The sequence below is a fragment of the Heterodontus francisci genome, chromosome 9 (assembly GCF_036365525.1).
Source record: "Heterodontus francisci isolate sHetFra1 chromosome 9, sHetFra1.hap1, whole genome shotgun sequence".
In the NCBI taxonomy this organism is placed as follows: domain Eukaryota; kingdom Metazoa; phylum Chordata; class Chondrichthyes; order Heterodontiformes; family Heterodontidae; genus Heterodontus; species Heterodontus francisci.
In genome coordinates, this window is record NC_090379.1 from 22,804,786 (window position 1) to 22,815,988 (window position 11,203).

The window sequence follows — 11,203 nt, forward strand, 5'->3', positions numbered from 1 at the left end:
ATAATATTTCTCCTAGTTTGTTGTGCGTACTAGATACGAATCTCTGAAATTTTCATCTTTTTGAATGACACCACCATTCTAGGTCTCGTATCCATACCTTCTTGCCTTTCTTTAGCGGAGGTAAATTTCTGGTACGAAATCTTTTATTGTAATTGTGAGCTTGTTGGTTCCTGATGTACTTCTCTCTATCTTGGACTTTTTGGTCATCTTTGACATCTAGCCCCAGAAGTAGTTGTCTTGGCAAAACGGGAAATTGGGTTTTTATCTTCCTCCCCAGCAACAGCTCAGAAGGTGATAGTCCACACAACAATGGAGTAGATCGAGAGTTAATTAATGCGGTTGGAAGATCTTGATTCTTCTTCAACAATATTTTTATGGTTCTTACTCCTCTGAGAGCTTCACCGTTCAACTGAAGATATTGTTAGGAAATCATGAGATGTTCAAATCCCCATTTTCTTGCAAATTGTGTGAAGTATTCATTTGCGAACTGTGATCCATTGTCTGACACAAATTTATCAGGGATACCATGCGTCGCAAAGACCGCCTGCACAGCTCGGATAACAGATTCTGTTGTTGTTGAGTGCAACCTTTTCACTTAAATCCATCATGAGAAATAATCAATGATGATTATATAGGATTTCCATTTACAGAAATAAATCTTTCCCTCGCCGTTCCCATGCTCTAGTTGGAAATTTTGTTGTAATCATAGAAACATAGAAAATAGGAGCAAGAGTCGGCCATTTGGCCCTTCGAGCCTGCTCCACCATTCATTATGATCATGGCTGATCATCCAACTCAGCAACCTGTTCCCGCTTTCTCCCCATATCCTTTGATCCCTTTCGCCCAAGAGCTATATCTAACTCCTTCCTGAAAACATACAATGTTTTGGCCTCAACTGCTTTCTGTGGTAGCGAATTCCACAGGCTCACCACTCTCTGGGTGAAGTAATTTCTCCTCATCTCAGTCCTGAAAGGTTTACCCCGTATCCTCAGACTATGACCCCTGGTTCTGGACTGGCCCACCATCGAGAACATCCTTCTTGCATCTACCCTGTCAAATCCTGTCAGAATTTTATAGGTTTCTATGAGATCCCCTCCTCACTCTTCTGAACTCCAGCAAATATAATCCTAACTGACTCAATCTCTCCCCATATGTCAGTCCTGCCATCCCAGGAATCAGTCTGGTAAACCTTCACTGCACTCCCTTCCTCAGATAAGGAGACCAAAACTGCACACAATATTCCAGGTGTGGCCTCACCAAGGCCCAGTATAATTGCAGCAAGACATCCCTGCTCCTGTACTCGACTCCTCTTGCTATGAAGGCCAACATTCCATTTGCCCTTTTTACCGCCTATTGCACCCGCATGCTTACCTTCAGCGATTGGTGTACGAGAACACCCAGGTCTCATTGCATATTCCCCTCTCAGTTTATAGCCGTTCAGATAATAATCTGCCTTCCTGTTTTTGCTACCAAAGTGGATAACCTCACATTTATCCACATTATACTGCATCTGCCATGCATTAGCCCACTCACTCAACTTGTCCAAATCACCCTGAAACCTCTCTGCATCCTCCTCACAACTCACCCTCCCACCCAGTTTTGTGTCATCTGCAAATCTGGAGATATTACATTTAGTTCCCTCATCTAAATCATTAATATATATTGTGAATAGCTGAGGTCCTAGCACCGATCCCTGCGGTACCCCACCAGTCTACCTGCCATTTTGAAAAAGACCTGTTTATTCCTACTCTTTGTTTCTTGTCTGTCAACCAATTTTCTATCCATCGCAATACACTACCCCCAATCCCATGCACTTTAATTTTACATGCTAATCTCTTATGTGGGACTTTGTTGAAAGTCTTCTGAAAGTCCAAATAAACCACATCCACTGGCTCCCCCTCATCAACTCTACTAGTTACATCCTCAAAGAATTCCAGTAGATTTGTCAAGCATGATTTCCCTTATGTAAATCCATGCTGACTCTGTCCGATTCTACCACTGTTCTCCAAGTGCTCTGCTGTAATGGACACTAGAATTTTCTCCACTACCGATGTCAGGCTGACTGGTCTATAATTTCCTGTTTTCTCTCTACCTCCCTTTTTAAATAGTGGGGTTATATTAGATGCCCTCCAGTCTGTAGGAACTGTTCCAGAGTCTATAGAATCTTGGAAGATGACCACCAATGCATCCACTATTTCTAGGGCCACTTCCTTAAGTACTCTGGGATGTAGATTATCAGGCCCCGGGGATTTATCGGCCTTCAATCCCATCAATTTCCCCAACACCATTTCTCTACTAATACTGACTTCCTTCAGTTCATCTCACCAAACCTTGTGTACCCCAACATTTCTGGTATGATATTTGTGTCCTCCTTTGTGAAGACAGAACCAAAGTATGCATTTAGTTGGTCAGCCATTTCTTTGTTCCCCATAATAAATTCCCCTGTTTCTGACTGTAAGGGACCATCATTTGTCTTCACCAATCTTTTTCTCTTCACATACCTATAGAAACTTTTGCAGTCAGTTTTTATGTTCCCCGCAAGCTTGCTCTCGTACTCTATTTTTCCCTTCTTAAATCAATCCCTTGGTCCTCCTTTGCCGAATTCTAAACTGCTCCCAATCCTCAGGTCTGTTGTTTTTTCTGGTGAATTTGTATGCCTCTTCCTTGGATCTAATGCTATCTCTAATTACCCTTGTAAGCCATGGTTTGGCTACCTTTCCTGTTTTACTTTTGTGCCAGACAGGAACAAACAATTGTTGCAGTTCATCCATGTGCTCTTTGAATGTTTGCTATTGCCTATCCGCCGTCATCCCTTTAAGTAACGTTACCCAATCCATCATAGCCGACTCGCATCTCATACCTTCGTAGTTTCCTTTATTAAGATTCAGGACCCTAGTCTCAGAATCAACTCCGTCACTCTCCATCTCGATGAAGAATTCTATCAGATTATGGTCGTTCATCCCCAAGGGGTCTTGCACAACTAGATTGTCAATTATTCCTTTCTCATTACAGAATACCCAGTCTAGGATGGCCTAATCTCTAGTTGGTTCTTCAACGTATTAGTCCAGAAAACCATCCCGTATACACTCCATGAATTCCTCCACTACGGTATTGTGACTAATTTGATTTGCCCAATCTATATGCAGATTAAAATCACCCATAATTACAGATGTTCCTTTGTTGCATGCATCTCTAATTTCCTGTTTAATGCCATTCCCAACATCACCACTACAGTTTGGGGGTCTATATACAACCCCCACTAATGTTTTTTGCCCCTTAGTGTTTCTCAGCTCTACCCATACAGATTCCACATCATCAGAGCTAAATCGGAGGTTCTCTCTGCTCTGGTCTATGTATTGTACACACTTGGCAGTTCAGGCCCATGTTTTTCTATGTTTTTGGATATTCCTGGCCACCACACAGATGACTGAGCCCATGCTCTGCACTTCATTATTTCCATGTGGCTCTGATGTAGATGTTCCAAGATATCTCGATCTGAGTAAACTCAGAATGATTAGTCTGTCATTACATGCCAGCAAATAGGAACATAGGAGCTGGAGTGGGCCATTCAGCTCATTGAGCCTGCTTCGCCATTCAATACGATCATGGCTGATCTTCCACTTCAATGCCTTTTTCCCCACACTATCCTCATATCCCCTTATGTCATTTGTATTTAGTAATCTGTCAATCTCTGCTTCAAACATAATGATTGAGCTTTCACAGCCCTCTGGGGTAGAGAATTACAAAGATTCACAACCCTTTGAGTAAAGAAATATCTCCTCATCTCTGTTCTAAGTGACTTCCCCCTTATTTTGAAATTGTGTCCCCTGGTTCTCGACTCCCCAACCAGGGGAAACATTTTAGCTGCATCTACCCTGTCCATCTATTTAAGTATTTTGTAGGTTTCAATGAGATCACCTCTCATTCTTCGAAACTCTAGAGAATACAGGCCCAGTTTCCCCAACCTGTCTTCATGGGACAGTCCCACCATTCCAGGAACAAGTCTGGTGAACCTTTGTTGCACTCCCTCGATGGCAATAATATCCTGCCTAAGGTAAGGGGACCAAAACTGCACACAGTACTCCAGGTGCGGTCTAATCAAGGTTCTATACAATTAAAGCAAGACTTCACTTCTCCTGTACTCAAATCCTCTTGCGATAAAGGCTAACAAACCATTCACCTTCTTAATTGCTTGCTGCACCTGCATGTTAGCTTTCAGTGACTTACTGACAAGGACACTCAGGTCCCTTTGTACATCTACACTTTCTAATCTCTTACCATTTAAGAAATACTCTGCACATCTGTTCCTCCTACCAAAGTGGATAACCTCACATTTTTCCACATTATATTCCATCTGCCACGTTCTTGCCCACTCTAAGTCTGTTCAAATTCCCTTGAAGCTGCTTTGCATCTTCCTCACAACACACATTCCAACCTAGTTTTGTGTCATCCATGAACTTGGAAATACTACATTTGGTCCCCACATCCAAATCATTGATGTATATTGTGAACAGCTGGGGCTCAATCACTGAGTGGAGGTGTTCCGCAAAGCGGTCACCCAGTCTGTGTTTGGTCTCCCCAGTGTAGAGGAGACCACATTGTGAGCAGCGAATACAGTATACTACATTGAAAGAAGTACAAGTAAATCGCTGCTTCACCTGAAAGGAGTGTTTGGGACCCGGGATAGTGAGGAGAGAGGAGGTTCTCTTGCTCACATCTCTATCCTGGGCTTGCTGCAGTGTTCCAGTGAACATCAACGCAAGCTCAAGGAACAGCATCTCATTTACCGATTAGGCACACTACAGCCTGCCGGACTGAACATTGAGTTCAATCATTTCAGAGCATGACAGCCCCCCATTTTACTTTCATTTTTAGTTGTTTTTTCTTTTTTACAATTTTTTTTTTGTTTGTTTATTTCATTTCATCTTAGTTTGTTCAGTTTGCTTACCCACTGTTTTTTTTTCATGTTTGTACTGGCTGCTGTTCAATCTTCAGTCCGTTAACACCCTATCTGTACAAATGCTTTGTCTTTCAACACACCATTAACATATTGTTTGCCTTTGCTCTATGACCTTTTGCTCAGCTATGTGGCCTTGTCCAATCTACACCTTATCCTTTGTTATCTCTTGCCCCACCCCCGCCTCACTTGCTTATAACCTTTGACTTTTCTAATATTTGCTCGTTCCAAAGCAGGGTCACTGACCCGAAACATTAACTCTGCTTCTCTTTCCACAGATGCTGCCAGACCTGCTGAGTGGTTCCAGCATTTCTTGTTTTTATTTCAGATTTACAGCATTCGCAGTATTTTGCTTTTAAACAATTAGGAATACTTTTACAGTCCTCTGCAGTACTATAATTAGCATGTTTCCTTGCTAAAACACCTTCGGACAAGAAAGACAAGCTCACATAGTTCAACATTTTCCTCCACCTCAGCAGTAGGAACAATAAAAAAAACAGAATATATTCGGATGGTGAGAGACTGGGAAATATTTGCAGTAAGAACTTGGGTGTCCTTGTAGATGAATCACTGAAAGTTAACATACAGGTACAGTAAGCAATCAGGAAGGCAAATCGTATGTTAACTTTTGTTACAAAGGAATTGCAGTATAAGAGTAAAGTCTTACTACAATTATACAGGGCATTGGTGAGGTAACACCTGGAGTACTATGTGCAGTTTTGGTCTCCTTACCTAAGGAAGGACATAATTGTCCTAGAAGGATTGCAATGAACATTCAGTAGACTGGTTCCTGGGATGAGGTGATTTTTCCAAGAGGAGAGATTAAGCAGATTAGGCCTATATTTTCTGGAGGAGTGATCTAATTGAAACACATAAAATTCTTAAGAGGTTTGACAGGGTAGATGTTTCCCCTGGTTGAGGAATCTAGAACATGGGCTCATAGTTTCAGAATAAGGGGTCAGCCATTTAAGGCTGAGATGAGGAGAAATTTATTCACTCAAAGGGTTGTGAATCTTTGGAATTCTCTACCCCAAAGAGCTGTGGATGCTCAATTGTTGAGTATATTCAAGACAGAGGTCGATACATTTTCGGGTACTAGGGGAAGTAAGGGATGTGGGAATAATGCAGGAAGATGGAGTTGTGGTGGAAGATCAGTCATGATCCTGTTGAAAGGCAGAGCAGGCTCGGAGGGCCAAATGGCCTACTCCAGTTCCTAATTCTTATGTTCTTTTGTGTCCTTTCTGTACTATATTGTCAGTGTGCTGTGAGTATTGAATGAGGAGAATATATTTCTTTATATGCGATTGACAATATTAGAAAAGAAAAAGAGCTCAGACCTAGGAGCAATTTTCTACATTTACACTCCACCGGAGAGCCTCACCGTCAGGACCACATGGGAACTCAGGGTTTGCTCTTTATGCAGTTCCCTGATGGCTGGAAAATAGTGTGCAGAACATCCAAATTTCTAATAGACATTCTTTGTGGGCGAGGCTCCTTCAGGCAGCACAACATTGAAATATCTATGTAAATATGAGCAGTAATTTAAAGAACCAGATGTGTATACTTCAACTGACCAGCCTATGATTCTATACTTAATTAACATGATAATCAAAATAAAGTGATCACAGCCTCAAGCTTTCACAAAGGAACATAAAAAATAGACACGAGTAAGATAAAAAAAAATACACAATCGGTCATGCTCCCTCCTTAACCACTTCTCCTGTAGATAGTAGAGATTGAGTTGCTCAAATTTTTTCTCTAGTGCATTCAGTTTACACTGGGGATCATTCTGTTCTCCCTCCCAAGGCATGCATGTGTCATGGTGACTACATTTGAAGACACTACTTCAAGTGTGGTCTGGTTATGGTAAATCCTTTGCATAACCCTCTGTAGTCATTTGGTTTATTGGTCTGACTATACATGCCAGAGTTCTAGTTCCTTTTTAAAAAAAAAATGCTTCATCACCTTATCTAGATAATGACAAGCATTTAATGTAAAATAGCCCAGACATATCCTATGAGTCATTCTACCTTCTCTATTTTAACAACATTGTTTCGCTTCTTGGAATGAGTTATGTAAAACTGCCTACCTTTGTCTCCGACAGCAGATTTTGTCATTTTTGTACAATCGTAACTTTCTCTCCATTTCTCAGTTGACTTTCTCCATGTTCTGTAGCCCCTGGGACCATACACAGCTCACACACCGAGCAGGTGGACAGATCTAACCTGCTGCCAGGCATTTGTCAATATATATGAACACCTCACTATTGGATCCTATTGTGAGTTGGATACAGCTAAAGCGAGCCTTCTGATGCATTTACAGCTCCGCCACCCTGTTTGAAGTTTTCCATTTTTTTATAAATCAGTTGAAGCGTTTCATGGTAGGGTTTTTAATTGTTCTGGCTGTCTCAAGAAATGTGACATTGTTGTTAGATGCTGTTGGCCTTAGTATCATTTAAGTATATTTGCCACTGAATATGACAATGACATATCAAGACAAAAAATGTTTAGTTGCCGCTGCTGAGTAACTGTATAGCACTTTATTTATATATTTATTTTATAGCCCACACCTACTAAATAATGCAGCTTGATGAACAATAACCTGCATTTATATAGCACCTTTAACATAGTAAGTATGTTCCAAGGAGCTTCACAGAAATGTTATCAGTCAAAACTTGACATCAAGTCACAAAGAAATGTTAGAACTGGTGACCAAAAGTTTGGTCAAACAGGTAGGCTTTATTAATGCCTTAAAAAGGAGAGAGAGGGAGAGATGTTTAAGAAGTGAAATGCAAAGTTTAGTGCCTAGTTGGCTGAAGGTATGGCTGCCAATGGTGGGCGATGAAAATCGGGGTTGCGCAAGATGTTAGATCTCCGAGCTTCTCCAATTCACTGAAGGTTGTAGGACTGGATGAGTTTACGGAGGTAGGGAAGAGCAAGACCATGGATGGATTTGAACACAATTATGAGAATTTTAAAATGAATATTCTCTTACATAAAAATCAATTTTCTCCTACACTGTACCAAACTAAATTTAATGGAAACAATTTTAGGAATAGCTGCATGTTATCACTTGGTATGAACATTCTAGTAGGGTTGTTGGGACAGAAAAACAAATTGACTTTATCATGATAAAGGGGCAAATGTTAAATAAATCCTCTTATATTATTGGTCCATAACACATTATTCTCTTGTAAGCAATGCAGATTATACAATTACCCTTTAAAGACACTCCTTATCAAGCCTTTGGTTATCTGCTCTAATATCTTATGTGGCTGGTATCAAGTTTTTTTTTTAATGCTCCTGTGGACTATCTTCACATGTTTTACTATGTTAAAGATATTATATGTTGTTATTGTTGATATATTTAGCATCTGATTTCTTGATGTGGAATTCTCCAGAGCCTTTTACTAGATCTGAATATGCAGACTCCCACCAAAGCTATGTTTGTGGCTGTCTCATTTCCTCTCAAAGCACTCCACCATTAATGGCTCACCCTTAGCCTCTTTTTCTCATTAACTCAGTGGTTACCCTGGGCCCTGACCTTTTTTCCATTCTGTTCATTCTTCATATTAATGGCCTTCTCAGATCATCGTCTAACTCTATCCACTCTGTGTTCATCAATTTCCTTCAATATCCAGCTGGTTCATCTTTGAGCATAATTTGAATCCTGCTCACATAACCCAGGAGGCTTTTCCAACGCATCACTGCCACTCCTGGAGTAATCTCATGATAGGTGGTCTCGCTCGCTCTCTCACTAGACTCCACCCTGTCTATCTTTCTACTGTAGTGTCAGCCTTGGCTCAATTAGTAGCTCTCTCATCTCTGTTTCAGAAGGTTGTGGGCTCAAGTCTCACCCCAGGACTTCAGTACAAAAATCAAGACTGACACTGGAGTGCTGCACTGCCGGGGTGTTGTCTTTTGAATGAGACATTAAAGCAAGGCTGTTTCTGCCCTATCAGCTGGATGTAAAAGATCCCATGACCCTATTTTGAAGAAGAACAGGGAAGGTATCTCTGATGTCCCGGCCAATATTTATTCCTCAATTAACATCATAAAAATGGATTATTTCATCATTATCACATTGCTGTTTGTGGGAGCTTGCTGTGAATGCAATTCAAAAGTACTTGATTGGCTGTAAATATACATGGAATCATAGAATGGCTACAGCACAGAAGGAGGTCATTCAGCCCATCGTGTCTGTGCCAGCTCTCTGCAAAAGCACTCAGCTAGTTCCACTTCTCTGCTTTTTCCCCATAGCCCAGAAAATGTTTTTTCCCTCAGATTTTGTCATTTTTGTACAATCGTAACTTTCTCTCCATTTCTCAGTTGACTTTCTCCATGTTCTGTAGCCCCTGGGACCATACACAGCTCACACACCGAGCAGGTGGACAGATCTAACCTGCTGCCAGGCATTTGTCAATATATATGAACACCTCACTATTGGATCCTATTGTGAGTTGGATACAGCTAAAGCGAGCCTTCTGATGCATTTACAGCTCCGCCACCCTGTTTGAAGTTTTCCATTTTTTTATAAATCAGTTGAAGCGTTTCATGGTAGGGTTTTTAATTGTTCTGGCTGTCTCAAGAAATGTGACATTGTTGTTAGATGCTGTTGGCCTTAGTATCATTTAAGTATATTTGCCACTGAATATGACAATGACATATCAAGACAAAAAATGTTTAGTTGCCGCTGCTGAGTAACTGTATAGCACTTTATTTATATATTTATTTTATAGCCCACACCTACTAAATAATGCAGCTTGATGAACAATAACCTGCATTTATATAGCACCTTTAACATAGTAAGTATGTTCCAAGGAGCTTCACAGAAATGTTATCAGTCAAAACTTGACATCAAGTCACAAAGAAATGTTAGAACTGGTGACCAAAAGTTTGGTCAAACAGGTAGGCTTTATTAATGCCTTAAAAAGGAGAGAGAGGGAGAGATGTTTAAGAAGTGAAATGCAAAGTTTAGTGCCTAGTTGGCTGAAGGTATGGCTGCCAATGGTGGGCGATGAAAATCGGGGTTGCGCAAGATGTTAGATCTCCGAGCTTCTCCAATTCACTGAAGGTTGTAGGACTGGATGAGTTTACGGAGGTAGGGAAGAGCAAGACCATGGATGGATTTGAACACAATTATGAGAATTTTAAAATGAATATTCTCTTACATAAAAATCAATTTTCTCCTACACTGTACCAAACTAAATTTAATGGAAACAATTTTAGGAATAGCTGCATGTTATCACTTGGTATGAACATTCTAGTAGGGTTGTTGGGACAGAAAAACAAATTGACTTTATCATGATAAAGGGGCAAATGTTAAATAAATCCTCTTATATTATTGGTCCATAACACATTATTCTCTTGTAAGCAATGCAGATTATACAATTACCCTTTAAAGACACTCCTTATCAAGCCTTTGGTTATCTGCTCTAATATCTTATGTGGCTGGTATCAAGTTTTTTTTTTTAATGCTCCTGTGGACTATCTTCACATGTTTTACTATGTTAAAGATATTATATGTTGTTATTGTTGATATATTTAGCATCTGATTTCTTGATGTGGAATTCTCCAGAGCCTTTTACTAGATCTGAATATGCAGACTCCCACCAAAGCTATGTTTGTGGCTGTCTCATTTCCTCTCAAAGCACTCCACCATTAATGGCTCACCCTTAGCCTCTTTTTCTCATTAACTCAGTGGTTACCCTGGGCCCTGACCTTTTTTCCATTCTGTTCATTCTTCATATTAATGGCCTTCTCAGATCATCGTCTAACTCTATCCACTCTGTGTTCATCAATTTCCTTCAATATCCAGCTGGTTCATCTTTGAGCATAATTTGAATCCTGCTCACATAACCCAGGAGGCTTTTCCAACGCATCACTGCCACTCCTGGAGTAATCTCATGATAGGTGGTCTCGCTCGCTCTCTCACTAGACTCCACCCTGTCTATCTTTCTACTGTAGTGTCAGCCTTGGCTCAATTAGTAGCTCTCTCATCTCTGTTTCAGAAGGTTGTGGGCTCAAGTCTCACCCCAGGACTTCAGTACAAAAATCAAGACTGACACTGGAGTGCTGCACTGCCGGGGTGTTGTCTTTTGAATGAGACATTAAAGCAAGGCTGTTTCTGCCCTATCAGCTGGATGTAAAAGATCCCATGACCCTATTTTGAAGAAGAACAGGGAAGGTATCTCTGATGTCCCGGCCAATATTTATTCCTCAATTAACATCATAAAAATGGATTATT